Source organism: Heterocephalus glaber, unplaced genomic scaffold, assembly GCF_053883595.1.
Source record: "Heterocephalus glaber isolate CG9 unplaced genomic scaffold, H.glaber_assembly_v1.0 deba00000122, whole genome shotgun sequence".
NCBI classification, from domain to species: domain Eukaryota; kingdom Metazoa; phylum Chordata; class Mammalia; order Rodentia; family Bathyergidae; genus Heterocephalus; species Heterocephalus glaber.
The window spans coordinates 57,733,388-57,756,623 of NW_028258138.1; the positions used below are offsets into that span (position 1 = coordinate 57,733,388).

General features: G+C 35.6%; 1 long non-coding RNA gene and 1 pseudogene across 3 annotated transcripts in view; both read left to right on the forward strand.

Moving 5' to 3' along the window:
- LOC147830446 (uncharacterized) overlaps positions 1-23,236 on the forward strand; it is a 106,570-nt gene that overhangs the window by 71,787 nt on the left and 11,547 nt on the right. For all 3 annotated transcript variants that reach the window (XR_015452661.1, XR_015452659.1, XR_015452660.1), the window contains exon 2: positions 952-1,102. This is a non-coding gene — a long non-coding RNA (uncharacterized LOC147830446). The remainder of the gene's footprint in view (positions 1-951; positions 1,103-23,236) is intronic.
- Positions 8,120-11,698, forward strand: LOC147830448 (GMP reductase 1 pseudogene; annotated as a pseudogene).

Here is a 23,236-nt window from a genome sequence, read left to right on the forward strand (position 1 = left end):
ATAAGTACCCTCATGCACTTGTATAATATATGTCTTTTACTAATCAATTGAGCTGAAGCTTAGCTGAATAATGTTTACACACAGGCTGAATTTAGAATTCATACAATTTCTTGTAAGTCACTAGATTTCATTTCTATTTCCATATAAATTTTTGTCTTAAAAATTGTACCAGCAGTAAATTCCACAAGCTATACAGAGTACAATATACTTTCTTTTATTCTTTAGCATGTACTGCCTCCAAATCTTACTGAGTAAATATTGTTCCTATGTTATAGGTCAAAGAAAAAATGAAGGAGCTATTCATTAGGGTGTATCTTTCATAACTTTGAACCTCTCCCTCTGTAAGCTCTTAAAAGCTCCTTGTTATCAAGGTCTCATTGCAATGTAAATTCACATCTTCATCTTCCATCTCTTCATCTCTTCCATCCTCCACAATATGCCATGCTGGGAAATTTGTTAACTATCCTTTTGAATTGCTTAAATTGTGTCAACTAATTAAATCAAGAGCAGGAAAAGAGTAGGTAAAAATCTAGCTTATTATTCCTGAGGTAACTCCTATCTAGAGAATGTCTTCCTCCCTGACAGAAAAGCATTAAAAAGGGATGGAATAATCAGTTATCAATTTGAAGATCCAAAAGAAAGGACCTAAATTTTTAAAAAAGTCAAGATACACAGAAACTTTGATTATTAAAGTTAAAATATGGATCAGAAATGTGGGCTTTATGGCCTTTTGCAACATTGACAATAGTACACCTCCAATTAAAAGTCTAAAAGTATTGCATTTTCTCTGTTTGCAGTAGGTTTTTTCTCAGTTTTTGGTAAATTTAAAAAGCATGAAAAAGGGTTCAAATGATTGTATTCAAACCCAGTATTTTTCAACTTAACAGTGTGCTAAGTTAATGGAAAGTATAATAAAGGTGGGTAAGATTTAATGCCTCTGGGAATTTGCAGATCACAGTACCATAGTCCAGGTGGCTGAAGAGAAGAAATGTGAAAGGAGTACCGTAATGACATGAAGGCATCAGACTGGAGAGAGGGTTGAGTATCAGGACCGGGTGTTTGGAGTATAAACGACAAAGCAGGATCTGAAGATGTCTAACTGGTAAGCAGTAAGATTTTTTTCAAGCCAATGGTTCTTAATCATAATTAGATATCAGAATTACCCATGTAAATCCTTGGGACTTCAAAGGGCTTAATACCCAAGAATGGAGTCTAAGGCAACTTTCTCTTTATTTTTAAAGCTTGACAAATAGATTTGATACAAAGATAAAATTTAGATATACTAGTTTAGGAACTCAACTCGTTAGTGGCGTTGATTTAGACTAAGAAAGAACAAAAACCATAAATCAGGAAATACAAGTAGGAGCATACTGCAATAATCCTCAAAGTCTCAGTCCAGCCCTTGTTGGACAAACTAAAATTCTGCCGACTGATTTGCTAATGAGTCACGGGCTACATGCAAATGTAAAGTAAAATCCACAGCTTCTTGACCTCCTAATAGATTACTAATAGGTGATATTGTAACTATACAATAAGCACTTCGGATGGTTTGTCCCTTTTTCAAACACCCTGTCAATGAAATCACTTCACTAAAAGTGTCTCTTAAGTGCTTCTACTGTCTGTGATTGACTAGCATCCACAGTATTCAAAAGGCTCTTGTTTCTTTTTTGTCCCCCCACATCAACAGAGCCTGTAGAACAAGGGAGCATAATTAAAAAGGATACAGAGAACATGTGGTGGGACTACTCATAGCTGAAGAAGCAGGTCAGTCATTTCCTGGTTGAGGGAGACTTGCTCTGCTTTCAGGTCCTCCCTCTGAGACCGATTTCTGGCTATCTTTTCTCCCATGACTACAGAATTAAATCCATTTCCCATTTGCTTCAAGAATACTCACAAGCAGTGGTTGTATCTGCTGCCTTTACCCCAAGACAATTTGTAGAGTCCTAACCATATTCCCAAAGATTACTGCAAAATATCTTGCTTTATTATTTTTACATTGCTTTAGTATATAGATAATCTTTGGAAAAAAAAGACATTCTCTGTTTTCAGTAGTGGTATTTCCACTTACAGAATATAGTAACTCCCTATCACTGAAAATTAAATTAGTGCTGGCAGCAAGTTGCACTTTTTTTCCAAATGAGAAGTGGATTAACAAGGGACTGGATATTGAAGGACAGCATCATCCAGGGCCAGTTCTTCACATTCATGAAATCTTTATGTTCCACTGGATCCAAAGAAGTACATTCCTAAATCAAGAGTAAAAAAAAAAAAAAGAAGAAACCTCATAGTCCCATGTAGGTGACCCCAGTCTCAGGTCCTTGTTCAGGGGGCCAATTGTAGGCGAGACCAAGTCCTAAACTCCACACTGAGGCACCACCTGCAGCCGACCCACCCCGCCAGCCTTGCTCCAGGACCTAGACCTGCTACCTTGTTCCCCCTGACCCATGGGGAACAGGGTGAATGACAAAGAAGGAGAGTCAGCTTTACGTGCAGGCAGGCTCTCACCTCCAGTAGGCAGAGGAGCCCCCCAGGCTTTGGCTTATCTCACTTTTATTCACCCAAACATGGACACAAGCCACCAAAGTAACACAAGATTCATCTGGTTTGCAACACCCATTAGTACATTCTCTGGCAAACACCTTAACCTCAGCTGTTTTAACTTTTCCCTAATATGCAATATGCAGTCACCCCTGAGTATAGCCTTTCTCCTTTGTGCTCACAGAGGAGGCCAATTAGGCGTTAATTCTCCTCGACAGTCCTAGGATGCAGAAAAGCAAGTTAACCCAGACTATAAGAGTGTTATTTTTATAATAAAAATCCTTACCAAGCATATCATTTTAGGAGTCATAACTAATTAGTTTTTTTGTTTGTTTTGGTACCGGGGATTGAACTCGGGTCTTTGCACTTGGGCAGCAGGCGGCGAAACCACTGAGCTAAATCCCCGGCCCTAGGAGTCATAACTTATTTTCATTAATCATCAAAGCACTCTGGTATCTAGATTTCACTTGATCCTAACAAACACTTTAAGAAGGATTTCTGGGGCTACCATTAATGTGGACTAGATATGCTGAAAATGTTCCCACTATAAATGTTCTTTAATTGTGAGTTAAGACTGAGGGTAAGAAACAGATAACTAAAAACATCATCACTGAGTGAATGCATGTTTTGTTTGGCTGTGTTCATGAAGAGGGGGAGCCAATCTTGATATTTGAAGGGTTTATATTTTCATACACACATGGATAGAAAAGTAAGACAGAGAACTTCAAAGACTTTCAATATCAAAGAAAGCAAGACAAAAACCCACCAATTAGAGAAAGAAGTCAGAGAAGTATATCTGATATGATCTATGTGAATAAAAAAAATCCTATTACAACAGTTTTTTAAATCACGTTCTAGCATGACTAAAGTTTTTGAAGTTTAAATTATATTGCCTGATTGGTACAGAAATATCTAATAAATTCTCATAATATTTTTACACTGATAGTAAATATCCTTTAGACATTTGGAGTAGAAAGACACAAAATTAAACTGAAGAGCGTACCCTAAATCCAAACACCAGAGATTCTCTTAGATAAATCTGTGACTGTGACCTTGTAATCCAAAGTTACAAACACACACAGAAAACAAAACAAGCATTAACAAACAAAGCAAAACAAGCATTATACATTAACAAACACTAAACTCCTTATAATTTTAGATGATTAAACAATCTGTTACAGATTTACACAATTATGTTAAAAGAATTAAAGGAAGATTTGAAAAAACAAGAAAATAAAACAATGATAAAAGGACAGCCATACAGATAGCTATAACTTATGATGGTATGACTTAAAAATATTCAATTTTATAATGGTGCCAAAATAATACATATCCAGTGGAAACTGTATTTCAAATTTTGAATTTCCATCTCTTCCTGAGATGGCAATAGGCAGTGTGATACCGTTTTGTGATGCTATGTAGTGACAATAAGCTATGGCCCCCAGTAAGCCAAGCAATCATGTGAATTAACAACTGACACTATAGTGTACCCAGTGGTATGATATGATGTTCAGTAGGTTAGATGTCTTAAATGTACTTTTGACTTAAGTCAATTTCAATATTTGATGGATTCACCAGGATTCAATCTCATCATAAACTGAAGAGCAATTGTATTTGAAAGGAGACCAAATAAAATGTCTAAAACAGAAAAATATAGTAACAAAAATCAAACATTTAATGGAATAGTTAAGCAGCTTACTGGAAAACTGAAAACCTAGCAATTTAAAAAAAAGAAAAACTTCACAGTCCCAGGATCCATGTTGCTTCTGATGGCCTGAGGCTCCAGACCTTCAACTGTGCCAAAGCCAAACAAACACTACGCCCAAGTATCATAGTAATCAGGGAAACATGACAACAGCAAAGGAATTAAATAAAGGATTACTAACTGACCTTAAGAAAATGGAGATGTATAAGCAAAATTAGACAACAGAAGTACCAAGATATTATGAGTTCTTGAAACAATTTAACAAAATTTGAACACCTGGGGCACTTTAAAGAAAAAAGCCTAGAATTTCTAGGACGATATCTAGTAAAAGTATTTCCCAATAAAAGATAATCCATGTATACAGGTAGAGAAATTGCTTCTTCAAATGTGCAAAACTGATGCAAAGTTACAAGGAATATAAGAAATTAAGAACACAGAACACAGTGAAAAGAATAAAATGAATCTCCAGCAATTCAGCCTAAAGAAATGGAGACAAAAATATAAACTAAGTAATTCAAAATAATCACCTAAATTGGTTAGAAGAGAACAACTACACAAAATCAGGGAAACAATACCCAAACAAAAGAAGAAATTCAACAAAGAGATACAAATCATAATATCGAACCAAGTACAAATTCTGGGGTTGAAAATCAGAGTGATTGACATAAAAAATCCCACAGAAAACTTTCAAGAGTATGCCTAATCAGAAGACTAAGTGAGCTCAAGGACAGGTCATTTGAAATTACCTAAAGAAACAAAAGAAAAATTTAAGAAAAAAGAAAAAGGAGCATATGGTTTATAAAGGACATCATCAAATGCACCAAAATGCACATTGTGGGAATTATGGGAAGAGCAGAGAAAGAGAAAGGGGCAGAAAGTTTAAAGAAATAATAACAGAAAATACCCGAAATCTGGAGAAAAGAATAAGCATCCAGATTTATGCACTTCAGAGAAACCAAAACAGGTTAAGTATAAAAAGATCCTCGCCAAGACACATTATAATGAAATTCTCAGTGGTCAAAGATGAAGAAAGAATTTTAAATGCAGGGGAAAAAAGCAACTCATCACATTCAAAGAAACCTCCATGGAAATATAAGTGCATTTTTAGCAAAAACCTTGCTAATCGAAAGTGTGGTATATTTTAAATGGTAAAAGAACAAAACAAAAATAACTTACAGCAATGATAGTATGCCTAGCAAGTCCATCCTTTGAAGTGGAAAGACAAAAATTTTCCTAAACAAATTAAGTTTATTACCATTAGCTATCTTACAAGTCATGCTAATTGGATTTCCTTAAATTGAAATAAAAGACACTAAAAACACAAAAATATACAAAACTTACTATAAAAGTAAGTATATATTCAAATTCAAATTACTCCAATACTAATACTCTCATGTGTTAAGAAAATGCCTTTAACTGTGAAGCAAAAAATTAAAACAAAAGTTTAACCATAGCCAGAATAATTCTTTACTGCATACAAAATATTAGATAAAAATTGTGAATATAAATAACAAAATCTAGAGCTGGATTAGTTAAAGTGATGAATTGTTTTTTGTTTGTTTTCTGCAGTATAGGGGATCAAACTCAGGACCTTCACACTGAGCTTTACCCTCAGACTTTTCTTTTTCTTCATGATAGATTTTATTTCTTTTTATTTTAAATTATTTTATTGGTACATTTTATGTATACAGTACGTTTACATTTATCATTGGGTGCTCGTACCTGTACATGATGTATCTTGGGTTCTTATTATTTTCCCCATTACCTGTGCACCCTTCACCCCTTCTACCCTTCCCTATTTACATAGATTTTATTTCCATTTTTTTTCTTTTCTCCTAATTTTTCCTTTCCCCTTCCCCTCCCACCACCCCTACACCTTTGGACCTTTTCCTATTTCAGATTATCAATTATTCATTTTAATCATTTTAATCCTTATTTACACTTCCAGTTTCTCACACTGGAGAAACTATTTGGTGTTTACACATGTGTGTCCTATTTATTTCACAAGAGTATGGCCTCAATATGCATCCATTTAGCTATAAATGTGTCTAGTTTCTCATTCTTTATGGCTAAGTAGTACTTCATGTTATTAAAAAATCACATCTTTATCCAGTTTCCAGTTGATGGGCACTTGGGCTGTTTCCAAGCTTTAGCTATTACAAATTGTGCTGCTATGAACATGGGTGCACATATATCATTGTGGTGTGATTCTTTTAATTCTTTGGGGAAGATACCCAGCAGGGGAATAGCTGGGTCAAATGAGGCCTGTAGTCCTAGCTCTTTGAGGTATCTACGTACTGATTTCCACAGTGGTTGCACCAGTCTGCACTCCCACCAACAATGGAGAAGGGTTCCTTTCTCCCCACACTCCCACCAGCATTTGTTATTGGTTGATCTCTTGATAGCAGCCATTCTTTCTGGGGTGAGGTAGAATCTCAGTGTTGTTTTCATCTGCATCTCTCAAATGACCAGTGATATTGAACATTTTTTCATATATTTATTTGCTGCTTTTATTTCTTTTTTATTTATTTTTTTTTTTTTTTGAGAGAGAGCCCCGTTAAGTCATTCAATGTCCACAGTAGGGTTGACCTTGTGATCTTCCTGGCTTGGCCTCCCAGAATACGGATTACAGGAATGGGGACTACAGGTATGTCTCACTGTACCTGGCTTGAGATTAATTCTTATAAGCAGTAAAAGCTGTTATCAGCTTAAAATTTATGAGACTGCTTTGTAATTCTCATAGTAACTGAAAAGATAAAACTTCTAACAGATACAAAGTTAAAGAAAAACAAATCAGTACCTCCAAAAAGTCTTATCGCAAAGGAAAATAGCAAGAGAGGAAGAAAGGATTAAATAACTAAAAAGTCAGAAAAAAACCAAAATAATACTAGTAAGTCCTCATCTACCAATAACTACTTTAAATGTAAATGTACTAAATGCTCCAATTAAGACATAGAGTGACTATAATTTTTTTTTTTTTTTTTTTTTTTGGTACCGGGGATTGAACTCGGGTCCTTGTGCTTGCGCAGCAGGCGGCGAAACCACTGAGCTAAATCCCCGGTCCCAAGTGACTATAATTTTTTAAAAAGGCTTAACTATATTCTGCTTATAAGAAACTCACTTCACATTAAAGGACACATGTAGACCAAAAGTGAACTTATTAAAACAGACATTCCATGCAAATAGCAAGTGTAAAAAATCAGGGGCAAGTGTATGCATATCAGAAAAGACAGACTTCAAATCAAAAATTGTAACAAGGAGGGCTGGGGATTTAGCTCAATGGCACCGTGCCTGCCTTGCAAGTGCAAGGTCATGAGTTTGATCCCGGTACCAAAAAAAAATTATAACAAGGGATAAAGGAAGTCATCATATAATGAAAAGGTGTCAATTAATCAAGAAGACATAACAATTGTAAATATATGTCAACCCAATAACAAAACACATAAATATAGCAAATATGAGAACTAAAAGGAAATAATAGGCATACCATCATAGTAAGAGATTTCCATGCCACACTTTAAACAATGGTTAGATCATCCAGACAGAAAAATCAGTAAAGAAACGGTGGACTTGAACCACACTTAGACTCATTGATATAACAGATTTATATACAACATTCCATACAACAGTAGCAGATTATATATTCTTCCCAAACACACAAGAAAAAATCTTCAAAATAGATTATGTGTTAGATCACAAATTCTAGCAAATTTAATAAAACTGAAATTATTTCAAGTATATTTTCTAACTTCAGTGTTATAAAATTAGAAATAAATAATGAGGGATAACTGGAAAATTCACAATATAAAATTCACAAGTTAAATAACAAGCTCCTTTCAACTAATAAATTAAAGAAAAACTGAAAGGGAAACAAAATATTGAGTCAAGTAAAAATATAAATACAACATACTAAAATTTATGAAATGCATTAAAATACTTTTAAGAAAAGTTTATATTGATAAATGCCAACATTAAGAAAAAAAAAGATTAAGATCAAAATGGTGGAGTAGAAATAGGCAGCAGTTCATGACCTAGAATAAAGACAGCTAGAAAATACTCAGTGAGGAGAAAGAGAAGAGCTCCATGAATCAAGAAACACTGAAAAGAAATGCTAAAATCACAGAGGATCAGAAAGGAAATAGAGCAGCAAAGAACAAAGTAATCTCTGACCCTGGATGCTGGCAGAGAGAGAAATCAGGCTGTACATGTATAAGGCAAGGTTGGAAAAAGCCAACAGCCCCAATGATGAACAAACAACAAGTAGCACTGGGCCTAGGAAAAACTCATGGTTATCGCAAACTGCAAATTTACTGTATTTATTCTGAAATTGACACTTGCATGGTGGTGACAGGAGATGGTAGAAGAGCTTATTCTTTCTGGAGCAGGTATCATCCAAGTGGGAGTTGGACTGGGTTCCATGTGCATCAGGTGCACCAGACCTGGGTGGGGTTCCCTTAGCTGAGTGCAATGATTGAGTGCACAGACTCTCCCTTGGCTTCAAGGGACACAGCATCTCCAACAGAGGCTACAAGTATCAGATGTCTCCAAAACCTTTGGAGCTGGAGCTGACTTTGGAGCGATGCTCTTAGGCCACACTACTTGTGCAGGAGAAATGATCAAGAGGAACAGATTGCTCTTCATGATGAGCTCAGAAATAGCCATGAAAAAAGATGCAAGAGAAATGGCTAAGTACAGAGCCTCTGAGAAGAAGACTGTAGACTGGATGTGCCTTACAAATGGGACATAGAAAATATTCTGTATATTCTCGGGGACTGAGGTCTACCTGCATCAAGGTGGGGGCTACCAAGCTCAAGGAACCCAGCAGGTCATCCAGGTGATTCAGCAGCACAACATCATGCTCAGTTAACCTTGGGAGGAAGCTGCAGCAGAAACTACCCCTCACACACTGGTTTGTCTCATCTTCCTCCTATGCACTGTGCCAGAGCTTCTGGCTGCTTCTGAATGGTAGAATGTGGCATCCTTTCCTCACTTCCTGCCACCTGGAGGCTTTGGGCCACCCTAGTGCCTTCTTGGGGTCTGGAAGCAGGGTGGCGATTTGGCCAGCAGTCAGAGCCCAGTGGCCCAGGACTCATAGCCTTATTGTTTACATGCACTGTTTTCCTTTTCTTTTTATTTTTTAAGAAAATGGTTTTTACTTTAATGAGTTATTATCTTGAGACTCAAAAATTTAAAATTCTCAAAATGAGAATATGGCTCATATTTAACACATTTAGAATTACCAAACAGTTTCACCCCAAAAGAAATGTTAATACTGCAACTTGCTAACCAGCCTAGCTTCAGAGAAGCAATTCACTGTAGCATTTTTTATCTTTTGAAGCAGTATACAATGTGATTTAGCATAGTCCCTATGAAAATAGTGTGTAGATTCCTCAGAAAACTAAAACTAAAACAGGTATGGTAGTACACGCCTGTAGTCCTAGTGCCCAGGAGGCTGAGGCAGGAGTATCTTTATGAGTTCAAAACCAGCCTTGGTTACATAGTGAGTTCAAGGCCAGCCTGGAGAACCTGGAAGGAAGCTCCCCTTCTGCCATCCCAAGCTCCTAGGGCAGAGAAGGTGAGCTGAGTGGGTGCCAGAAGCACCCCACCCTGTGGAAATGAGAAGTCACATAAACAAGCCTCAAAAACAGACTTCTAGATCACCTACAGCAACCCCAAAGGGAAACGAGATGGAACACTCTGATACTCAACCACCTGGACTCTCTCAACTGGCAACAAAAGAGGATCTGGGAAAAATGAAATCAGAAATAATTACTCAGATAACAGCAAAGATTTTGCTCATGGTGCAAGACATGATTAATAAATCTAGAGAGGACACAGATAAAAAAATAGAGGATCTGAGGAACATGATGGAATCCCAACATAGGAAACAAATGGAATCCATAAAACAGATAAAAACAGATTTCCAAGAGATTAAAAACTCCACAGAAAGTCTGTGCAGCAGAATGAACCAATGTGAGGATAGAATTTCACATATAGAAGATAAGATTGCAATTAGTGAGGAGGAAAAGGCCAGCCTGTACTACATAGCAAACAAAAAGTAGAACAATCATTTGACTCAGCTGTTATTCCTTGTAATATACCCAAAGGAAATAAAGTCAGCACTGTATATAATGGGGATACCTGCAAAGCCAAATTTATTTTGGCAAAATTCACAAGAGTCATGATATGGAAAGAGCCTAGGCTGAGTTTGGAAGTGCCAGAAGTAAGTGTAATGGACTGCTTAAAGCCTTGCTCTCCTGCATACACTGACCACAGATCAGAGATCTGATTGCCTCCCCCTCTACCAGTGTGAACAAGGACATGCCTGGCTTAGAAGGTTGTCACAGCCTTGGGTACACAGAGAGAGGGGCCTCACAAAGAGGAGGTGCCCCTCACACACCTACAGGCCACAAGCTAGATAGGAGAAAACTGTGCCTTCATGCATTCCCAAACTGAATCCTGCAGAGAAACTACTCATTCAAGAATACAGAGGAAAAAAATATAGAGAAGAAAATTTTTGAGTCACATTTTTTTCTCTTTTTTCTTCACTGTTTTTTGACATTTAGGGGATTTTCCTTTTTCTTTCTTTTATCTCATTTTTCTTTTTAATTTTTTTCTGGTTGATTTTCACTTTTCTTACTTTTTTCATTTTATTGTTTGTATTTTCAGATACATTTACCTAATTCTAGTAATATCATTCTTCTTAATAGGATCCTCTCATTTTTCTCTCCTCCTTCTCATCTTTCATTAATTTTTCAAAACCCTTTTTCTGCTTTCATTCTCCTATACCCAACCCCCTATATCTTTCTAGTATAATTATTAAGCTTTATTAATCTTTAAATAGTTGTCTATGTTGTCATTGTTGAATTCCTTTCCCTGTTTAGTTGAGGTGCAGTGTTACATTTATACCATAAAGAAAGCAGGAGTACCTATCCTCTGTGCAAATCAAGTGGATTTCAAACCAACACTGATTAAAAGAGACAAAGGACACTACATCCTTGCAAAGGGAACAATTCAAGAGGAAGAGATGACAATCAAACATTTAAGCACCAAACATTAGTGAGCCCAACTATATAAAACAAATGCTAACGGACATGAAAAATCAAATAAGCACTAATACAATAGTACTAGGGGACCTCAATACCCCACTGTCACAAATAGAGAGATCAACTAGACACAAAATAAGCAATGAAATACTAGAACTCAAACTCTTGAACAAATGAATTTAACAGATGTTTAGAGAGTGTTTTACCCCACAAAATCAGAATACACATTCTTTTCAGCTGTACACAGGTCGTTCTCCAAAATAGGCCACATACTCGCTCATAGAACATGTTTAAGTAAGTGCAAAGGAATTGAAGTTATCCTCTGTATATTACCAGATCATAGTGTGATGAAATTGGAGATGGATAGCAAAAGACACTTCATGAATTTCACAAACACATGGAAATTAAACAACACACTTCTGAATAACCAAGGTGTCAGAGAGGAAATTAAAGAAGAAATCAGACTGTTTCTACAATTAAATGACAATGACAATAAAACATATCAGAATCTACGGCACCCAGTGAAAGCACTCTTACAAAGGAAATTCATAGCAGTGAATACACATATTAGGAAAACAGAGCAAGCCCAATTAAACAACCTGATGCTGAACTTCAAGCTTCCAGAAAAAGAAGAGCAGGACAAACCCAAAACTCATACAAGGCAGGAAATTATAAAGATCAGAGCAGAAATCAATGCAATGGAGACCAAGAGAATGATGCAAAAAAATCAATGAAGCCAAGAGTTGGTTCTTCGAAAGAATAAACAAAATTGACAAATCCTTAGCCCAGCTTATGAAAAAAAGAAAAGAAAAGGCCCAAATCTGTGCAATTTGGAATGAAAAGAATGAAAGTACAATGGACACAGCAGAAATCCAGAGGGTCATCAATAACTACTTTCAGAACCTATAAGCCAATAAGATGGAAAACACAGAAGAAATGGAAGATTCCTAGATATGTATGAATTACCAAAGTTGAACGAAAGAGACCTAAAAATTCTAAACAACCCAAAAACAATCAATGAAATTGAAAATGTAATTAAAAACTTACCAACTAAGAAAAGCCTGGGTCCTGATGGCTTCACTGCTGAATGCTATGACAATTTAGAGAGGAACTACTGCCACTACTCTCTAAATTCTTCAATGAAATTGGAAGGGAAGCAATACTCCCATATTCATTCCTGGAAGCAAGCATCACCTTGATAGCCAAAGCAGGGAAAGACCCAACTGAAAAAGAGAAGCATAGGCCAATCTCACTAATGAACATAGATGCAAAAATCCTTAAAAAGATACTGGCAAATAGAATGCAGAAAATTATACACCCTGACCAAGTGGGATTCATCCCAGGGGGATGGTAAACATATGCAAATCAAACAATGTAATACACTACATCTAGTATGAGAAACTGAAAGTGTAAATAAGGACTTAAAGGTATAGTAGATGGTGTGAAATAGGAAGAAAAGGAGCAAAGGGGAAGGTGAAGTGGGAGGGGTAGGGAAAAGGAAAAAAGGGAATGGAATTAATATGAGAAAATTAAAAAAAAGGAAACAAAATCTTTGTAAATAGGAAGAAATGGAGGGGTTGAAAGGAGGGCAGGGGAAGGGTGAAAAAAAAGAACCAAGAGACTATGTAAAGGTGCAAATTTCCAATGATGGATGTCATTATATTGTATACCTAAAATGTACCAATGATTAGAATGAATAATCGATAATGCGAAATAGGAAGAAAAGGTCCCAAGGGGTAGGAGTAGTGGGAGGGGCAGGGGAAAGGAAAGAAGGGAAAGGAAAAATGCTGAGAAATGGAAAAAATGGAAATAAAGTCTTTGTAAATAGGGAAGGGTGGAGGGAGTGAAAGGAGGGCTAGGAATGGGGAAAAAATAAGAACCAAGATGCATCATGCAAAGGTACAAGTTCCCAATGAGAAATGTAAATGTGTTGTATACCTAAAATCTACCAATAAAAGAATTTTTAAAAATAAATGGAAAATGTCTTGTATGCATAGTTTGGAAAATTAATATTGTAATTTGTCTTTACCACTCAAAGCAATCTACAAATAGAAAATAATTTTAGACTAATTGAAATGGGAACTTTTGCAAGAATAGACAACTTTAAAATTTATATTGAACTACACAAAGGGCTCCAACTAGCCAAAGCCATTTTGGACAAAACAAACCTGGAAGAATCACATTACCTGATTTCAAAATATACTACAAAGCTATAGTAAGCTATAAGAGTATGGTACGGGCATAAAAATCCATTAGAGACCAATAGAACAGAATAGGAGGCCAGAAATAAATCTATACATTAATGGCGAGGTGATCTTTGACAAATGTGACAAGAAACACAATATGGAAACATTTTTTTTCAGCAAATAGGGCCTACAAATTCCACATCCCCATGCAGAAGAAAAAGTAGGTATTTATCTTATACCATGTGCAAATATCAAATAAAAATGATTGGAAGACTTAAACGTAAGTCCCACTAAAAATAGAGATGAAACTTCTTAACATAGCTCTGAGTTATAATTTTGTTTTATATGGCCTCAGAAGCACAAGAAACACAAACAAAAGTAGACAAATGAAATTTCAACAAATTCAAAGTTTACAAACAGCAAAGGAAACAACAGAATCAAGAGACATCCTAGAGAATGGGAGAAAATATTTGCAAACCACACTTTTGATGAGGTTAATATCCAAATCATAAAAAGATCTCAAATAACTCAATAGCATGAAAGTAAATAACCTCATTTAAAAATAAGTAAAAAATCTGATAGATATTTCTCAGACAAGATACAGTATACCAATGGCCAACAGGTATATAAAATATGCTCAACATAATTAGTTGTTACAAAATGAAAAACTAGAATGAAATATCAACTGACAACTGTTGGAATGGCTATACCAAAAAAGACATAAGCATTAGCAAATATATACTGTAGAGACAAAAGAAAACTTGTACATTATTGGTGGGAAGGTGAACTGGCAAAAGCATTACAGAAAATAGTGTAAAGATTCCTTAAAAAATTAAATATAGAACTACCATATATCCAGCTATGCCATGTCTGAGTATATATCCAAAGGAAATAAAATTATTATGTCAAGTGGATACCTGTACTCAAATGTCCATTGCAGCATTATTAACAATAACCAAGTTATGTAATCAACTTAAGTATACATCCATGGATGAGTGGATTGAGAAACTGTGGTATATAAGTATACAATGAGATATTATCCAGCCTTAGAAAAGATGTAAATCCTGTTATTCACAACAATACAGATGAATATGAAAGACATTATGCTAAGTGAAATAAGCAAGGGAAAGAAAGAAACTGCATGGTCTCACTTTGGTATGAGATACTTAAGGAAAAAAACCATCAAACTTACAGAGGCAAAGAGGAGAATGGTAACTTCCAGGAACCAAGGAGTGTAGAAAAGGAGGCGATGTTGGTTAAAGGGAACTAAGTTTCAATTAGGTGGGATGAAAAAGTTTTAGAGATATAATATATGGTATGGTGACAATAGCTATTAATCCTGTGTTATATACTAGAGATGCTAAGAGAGTAGACTTTAAATACTATCATCACAAACACAACAAAAGATAACTATGCAAACTTTAGTAATTATTTCACTGTACACACACACACACACACATATCAAGATATCAGATAGTTTACCATAAGTACATGTAATTTTTGTCAGTTAAACTTCAGGTATCTTGAAAGAGAATAAAAGAATGACTCAAGGCAACTAGGAAGAAGAAAAAAATAAAGATAAAATTGGAAATTAATGTAAAAAAAAACCCTCAAGAAATAATAAGAATGGGAAAATTGGTGTGACAAACCCAGTAACAAAATAAATAAACCTGTGGCATGAATGATCAAGAACATGGAGAGAAGTTGCAAGTAAACAATGCTAGAAAATATCCTCTAGTAATATAATTATTGAGGATTATGCTCCAGGAACATAATTATAGATGCAGTAAAAATTTTAAAATTATAATCAATTATTTTGAAAATTCAAAAACATTTAAAATTTCTTTATCTAAAAAGAAAAGTTACCTAAGGTGATTCAAGAAGTAGTGGGAAAAAAGCAAACCAGTAGGCCTACAATAATTAAATAATTTGAATTAAAATAGTAAAATCTACCACAGTTGAAACACCAGATCCAGCTGATTGTAAGGGCAAATTCTATCAATATTTAACAATCAGATAACTGCAAAAACTGTTTCAGATCATGAAAAGAGGAAACATTCTCCAATTCTTTTACGAGAAAACTAACCTTGATCCAAACTAAGATAATATAATAGAGGAAAAGAAAATTACTGGCCAAACTTATTCACGAATATTGATGCAAAAATCTCATGTTAACATTACAACCAAGCCCATCAATATGAAGCATTCATGGATTCAACAATTTTTTTTGTTGTTGTTGTTGTTACTGGGGATCAAACTCGGGTCCTTGTGCTTGCGCAGCAGGAGGCGAAACCACTGAGGTAAATCCCCAGCCCATGGATTCAACATTTTAAAAAGTACTATTAATAAAATTAAGCACATTTACAGATGAATTTAGAAAAGCAATGGGATTATCTTAACAGGTAGATAAATGATTTAATCATTTTCTGATAAAAATACTTTTAAAAGGAAATTTAAGGGATGTCCTCCATAAAACAAATCATATTTACAAAAAACTATATAAAATATGATTCCTTAAAGAGAAATGATAGCTTTATTCATCATCAGAGATTTGCAATGCTTAGCAAAAGATTTCAAAGTCAGAAACACCACAAGTTCGTGAAAACGTGGAGAAATGAGACTCTCATATACTACTGGGGAGAGTTAATTGGAAAGCATTTTGACAATATGAAAAGCTGATATTGTGGATAATTTAAAATCTAGTAACTCATGCCCTAGAGAATTGCTATTTTAAGTATGTGCCTTAGAACAACTCATGTCCACAAACTATCAGGAAATAGTCTGTTTTGAGTAGTGCCATCCTCAAGAAACTCTTGCATATGCTCACGGAAAGGCAATTTAAAAAAATGTCATTAGAGAACTATTTGGAACAGCAAGAAATTTGAAATAACTAAATTTTATTGTGGTATATTCATGCAATGGAATATTATACATCAGTTAAAAATCAACAGTCTAGGCCTAGATTTATCAAAATTGATATTTTTTTAAAGTATCATCTAACAGAAAAGGAATCTGAGTATAACAAAAAATATTATTAACATAAAGACTAAAACCATGCAAAACCATGCCAATGTTTAAGAATATCTGCATATCTAGTAAATATATGAGAACCACCTTTATATGATGTATATATGAAATGCTAAATAGAAATTCAAGGTCTACAGAGGAAAGGATAGGACTTGAATCAAGGAGAAATACACAAGAACTTCAAATGTGTCAGTTACATTTTTATAGTTGTCAGCAATTACAGAAAAAAATGTTAACTGATATATCACAGTGACAACTCCCTGACTGTATAACATTTTCTGTATTTTTATGTGTTTAAAATATTGAATAATTTTTGAATTTATGTCTTAGAACAAATAGATCATAATGGATTCATTGAGGGGAGAAGGAAGTAAACAATGGAGAAATTAAGTTTCATCCAAGTTTACACAATTAGTCCTAAAATCCATGTTCTCCACAGTCCAAAACCACATTGACCATGACATGATGAAGTCACAGAAGGCATGTAGGAGCTGTCTCACTTATCTCTTTGATGATCTTTTCCTTCTGCGGGCCAAAGATGGGTTTAAAACTGTCAGCTAAGCAACTAATACCAAGATCAAAGGACTTCTGTCCAGAAGGTAAACTATGCTAAACAAAAAGAATATAATCACCACAAATCCCATACTCCCAGTTCCTTTGGGGATTTTGCTAGCTGGCTTAGCTTGCTTTCAATAGACAAAACCTATACTTAAATGTCCAAATATAGGGATAAAAGTTTCTTATGAATGTGCCTGAAACCAAGCAAGAAAGCTGTGATGACGTCACCAAAATCCAAAGCTTACGACCCCGGGGAGGTTATAAAGTGGCCAGAATATCTCTGCACTTTGAAGCAAATTTCCCTACAGAGTCAGCTGTGAGACATGTATGCAAACACTTTCAGATCTGCTTCCATTATAAACTGTGAGTGATACCACCCCGAAGCATCCATACTTCTTAACTATAAACAATCCCTCCCAAAGGAAAGGCTAGAAGCAGTGGAAGAAAGATTATGATGATATTTCGTTGGATTAGGCAATAAAGCTCTTTGCACTCTGTCTTTTTGGTGTATCATATTTAACAATTTTAAAGTCAGTCTGAGCAGAGGAAAAAACTCTTTACCACAGCAGTTTACTCACCATAGGTATTTGGGGAAATGTCTCTTCAATAACCCTACGGACAACTGAAGTATTCTTTGGGACAACTTTATCAGTCCTATTCCTTACTAGGTTCTATTTAATGTGTAAAATCTTAGATTGGGTTTCTGAATCTGAAATTTGCAAAGGACATTTTATTTAACCCTGTGGTAGATTGGTTGCTTAATAACTTACATGGTCCTTGCATGACCGCAAGTGCAAATATTGTCTTACAATATATGCCCTACACACCTTGTCTCATGTGAGTCTATAGGAAAAATTATTAAACATAAATAGTAAGGAACTACTAGTGAAAATCAGTGGGAACAACAAACAATAAAAACTGATTTCCTGACACTCAAAATATGAGTCAAGTCACATTTTATAATAAATCCTACAGAGTTCTTTTTCTTTGAGTTCTTCACCCTGGTTCTTCCCACACTCCTTCAAATAATTTGGTTCTGATATAGATGTCATTAGGAACAACCTGAAGTTGACTACTAGATAAGAATAAATCTATTGGTCAAATGTTTCCCAAAATAAGTAGGTCTCTTTGATGAAGTAGAATTCTCAAAATCACTTAATTTGAGTTGACTTTGGTTTACTTTTTTTTTGGTGGGGTTGACATTAAAGTTGTTAAACATTCAAATAGTCTTCTTTTTTTTTGGTAGCGGGGATAGAACTTGGGACCTTGCGCTTGCAAGGCAGGCACTGGAACCACTGAGCTAAATCCCTGGTCCTCAGATAGTCTTCTTAAACTTATTCTCTAAAAGAGTACAGTGGATGAATCAGATCTCACAGACAAGAAGAAACTCCAGGAAGTTGATTCACCTTTTTCTTGCTCTGATTTAGAAATAGATTTTCTAGCACTATAAGGTTGATTCTGTCTCAGCACAAAGTTGCTTAGATAACTAACTTTAAAAAGGTGAATGTAGTCATGGCTGAGGCTTAAAAAACATTGAAATGTCTTTCTCAAACTGTAGTGAAGTTCCCACTTTGAACTGAAGTCTATTTGTGTTGTTTCTAGTACCGAGAGCTGAAAGATTTTGTATATTATAATCAAGTGTTCATGGATATTTTAAGATACACACTCTTTCCTCCTACTCTTTTCCAAATGCATTCTTAGCAATTTCCTGGTTACCTTAGTGATTCTAAATTGGTCCTGGGTTGGTTTATGTCAAAGCAGCCAAGTAATTTTCCTCCTGTTTTTCTGCTGTTTACAAACTTGCTTTCTGGAAAGGGTCTTGGACTCAGAAAGTGGTACCTAAGTTAAAGTGGGGTCAGGAGATCATATGACCCAAATGGAGATTAATTACCAGTGAGGTGAAAGAATATGCTGACATTAATCTCTCCTACCAAAATGTTCAATTTTCACAAAATTTTTGGTAATGAGAATAAGAATATAAGGCATATTCCTTTCCATTGGTATAATAACATTGTATTTTTTATACTACTTTAGAGACAAGCTCATTTGATTATCTGCTCTATTAAGGAGGGAGGGATTGGGAGGAAAAGGGGAGAGGAGGCAATTATGTGCATAAAGAAACTAAAAAGCAGAGGTATTAAATGTCTTTTCCAAAATTCCTTCACCCTAATTATATGATAGTGAAGAATGAGAAATATGCCTCTTAATTCTGAGACAGGTACTCTTTCTACTCTACCACACTTTGTTCAAATTGGCTTGGTGATCTAATTTATACTTTTAGAACTTTGGTGAATAGAAGCAGAGATTCTTCAGCTGCCTCCTTCCTTTCACAGCTTCCTAGGGAAGGGACAGCCTGCTTGGATGGCAGCTACCATTAAGTATATACAACATTTCAGAGATTCAATTCAGACTCCATGTCTTTCTCTGTATATATTTCTTCTTAATGCAGGTCTATTATCCATTAATAGAGATTTAAGGATATTACCGCTACATAGATGTTGGATTTAAGAGGAAATAATAATGGAACCTTGTCATAATATATCTCACTGCCACCAAAACACATCGATTTGCAGTCTGAAAGACATCAACCAAAAAAATAATGCATACCTAACCACTAGAAAAGAGAGGAAAACAGAATGGACTGCCTTGGGCTGTTTGGAATCTAGAATGCATGTTTATCTTTGTTTTAAAGTCATCATACACCATTTTGTTTGTGAACCATTCACAGCATATCCTCATCCCTTTCAAGACACCATTACAGCACAGCTGCTATAGCACCAAAAGCACCTGAAGGAAGGGATCATATTGTGTCTGTGCCCCAAAAGATTATTACCTCAGATATTGTCCTGATTGGTGCATCTAGGGTTAGAAAGAAAGAGTTTAAATTTGGTGTTCTCTGTATGATAGGTCACAGGAGTTCACTCACTCCCAGTCTGACACTACTTACCCACCCTACTCTGCAGGAGTCTTTGAAATGCCTTTCACATAGATGAGTCCTTGAGTTCACAGATACACACAACTTTATGAGCAAATACTCCTGGAGGATGAAAATATGTATTTTCTGTTAGAATGTAAATGGTTGGTATCTATTCATTTGCCAAACAAAAACCAGCAAGGGAGAGCAGTAAGAACACAAAAGGGAACTGCCATCTTCCAGCAGGAGAGAGGGGGGACTACAAAGGGAGGAAGAGAAAGAAAGGAGAAGATGGGCACAGTCACAAAATTCTGTTTACAAGTTTGTCTAGGAGAACTTGGCCACATCCTGGCCTTCATTCTCTCCTTATGTTAATTTATTCTATAGTATAAGCATCCTTCTAACACCTCTTTGTTCACCAAAAGAAGCCCTAATACAAGTTAGCTGCCATCGCTTAGAGAAGCCTTCAAAAAAAACACCCAAAAAGCCACTCTATCTGGCTTTCACCAAGTCTTCTGGAAAAAGACATGGGTCAATTCCTCACACAACTTCTATAGCTCACGCGCCTTCTATAACTCAGCTTATGTCTAAATTTACGGAAAATAAGCCATATACCTGTATTCTGATCCCTTTCATGGACTGAAATCAGATGATGTATAATAATGGGATGGAAGTCTTCAGACACTTTAAGATCAGACACATTCGTTCCCTGGAGAATATAGGAGCAAATTGTTTTCATTAGATCATGATGCTTCTCTTACAACTTTGTCTTATGACTTTAAAAAAACAAACCTACTGAAATCAGAGCTGATGGAAGGATGGAAGGAAATTCTGATAAATAACAGAACTGCTCCAAAATAGAGGCAGCTAATTAGATTCCAAGCTAGATGGAAGCAGCTTCCCTAGCTGTATTCAGAAACCCAGCTGATAAGAAACAATGAAACAAAAACATACAGCCCTGAATGAACATGAGGTGTTAGCATTACAAAAACTCTAATTGTGGCATCATTGTACAGCATCACACTTTTCCAAAATAGGCCACAGACTGTCAAGATTGGGGTCTTAATTACAGTAGGTTAATGAAAATGCAAGATCCTAAGGAACTGCCAAAACCAAAATCAGCATCTGGCTACATATTACAAGGGTGGGTAGTGCTCTGAAGGCCTAAAGGCATGTCATATACACTCCTGAGAGATCAATCGCCTCTGATCAATGCTGTAATTCTGAAGAGAGGGCAGGGCATCTTCAGATCCATGATGTAAGGAAAATGATCTATGTAGCTAATATCAGTAAAAACTTTATTTTCTGAATTAAAAACATCTAAAAACTTTGCCACCATTCATCTATTCCTTCATTCCCTATCAACACTTGCCAGAAGCACACAACTGAGGAAATAGATACTACTGGGAAAGAAGATTAGAGGGAGTTCTTAACAATTAAAAATGGATTTTGGAACTTTCTTTATGGTCAATTTACTTAATTCAAACCAAATAACATCCATTATGCTGCAATATCAACCTCAATCCTTCAAATGATTATTCAATCCCTTTTTATGTTTTGACATTCTAGACAATAGCATAAGAGCTTATTCGGATTTTAACATGAAATTCAAAAAGAAATTTAAATGGAAATATCAAGTGTTCTGATAGTACCCGATTGATCCTGCTTTGTGAAATCCTTCTGTATGTCCTCTTGAATCTCAATTTAACGGCAGCCTTGAGGAGGTTCTAAAGACTTCACATTTAACTTACTTTTCTATCTGAAAAGATACACTTATATACACTCATATAAAAGGAATCAGTAAATGATTCTTAAGAAAGACATTCAACATAGTTGAAATACAATGTGTTCCCTGGAGTGGATTACAAAGAAGTCTGGTTCTCATCTGGCATTTTGTTCCCATAGAGATTTATGCAACTCACAAAATGAGGTGCTACTGACTTCAGATTAGTTAGCAATATATTTAGGTTTTCCCCGAAATGAAGACCATAATGAACACAAAATCACTTTCCAAATCTCTAAAAGTAATCCACTTCACAAATGCTCCAAATCTTTCAACTTAATCTGATGCCCAACCTGTACACCAACATTAAAACAAAACCTCAACATTATTGCCTGCTTATGAAACACACATCATTTCTTTTCTGTGGCAAGCCAACATTTATCTGACAGACATAGTTCCATGGTGAATCATTTCTACTTGTTCTGAATTTGATAGCAATAATTTATGGCTGAGCAATGAAATGGCTTTTTCTGAAAAAAGAAATTATTTCTCAATTTTTCTATCTGTAGAAGATCTTTATTTTATGTCAGATTCTGTAGAAGCAGGATCTGAGATGGGGATTTTGATTCAAAATATTTATTTGGAGAGAGTGAGGAAGGCAGGGAGAGCAGGGGAAGAAAATAAAGGCAGTGGTGCTGACTCAGCTTCAGTCTGATCCTGGCAGGAGCTGAGAGTACAAATGCACAAATCATACTGCAGTCGATGCCCTCTTGAGGCCTGGGAGAGGCCACAGTCTGCAGAGCAAGGTTAGGGTTAGAGGAGGCAGCTTGGGTTCCATTTGGCTGAAGGCAACTCTGTCTGGGAGGTTAGGAGCCAATATTCACATCAACTGGAAGATGGGTGCAGGGCTGACCAAGGAGACCTGGGTGGAGCCCTAACAGTGCCCTCTAAAGCCCTCAATTAATACAGATACACATCTTCTTTCCCACGTGGCTGACTTCACACACTTTATCCTTATTTGTTGATTTGAAATTTCAAATAAGTAATAACATATGCAAGTGAAGCAGTTAATATATGAATAGATGTTATTAAAATTATTTATGCAGAGAAATAACTGTTCTAAGTGAAGCTCCTTTCTGCCATCTCTTCTCCCTCAGCTGTAGAGAAGAAGGAAGGGGTTGGCATTTCAAAAACCCTTTTTGTCATTTTACCACACTCTGGTGATAGTGGCATAAATTCATCGAAGTTCTAGAGACAACTGTGCAATATCCACCAGAAGCTTCAAAAATTCATATTTATGTCTCTTAACATAAAAACATCTGTTTCTGGTGCTTTTCCTTTAAGGAAATATTCAGACAGCTGTGCAAAACCATTCACTGAAGCATTATTTAGTTGTTGTAAAAAAAAAACAAAGCAAAAATAAAAATTAATTAACAAATACTCTTCAATAGGAGATGGTAAAATTCTGAAAAAATATGTATAAAATGAAGCATTATAACCTTTTAAAAATGATGATATGGATGCATGCGACTAATGTGG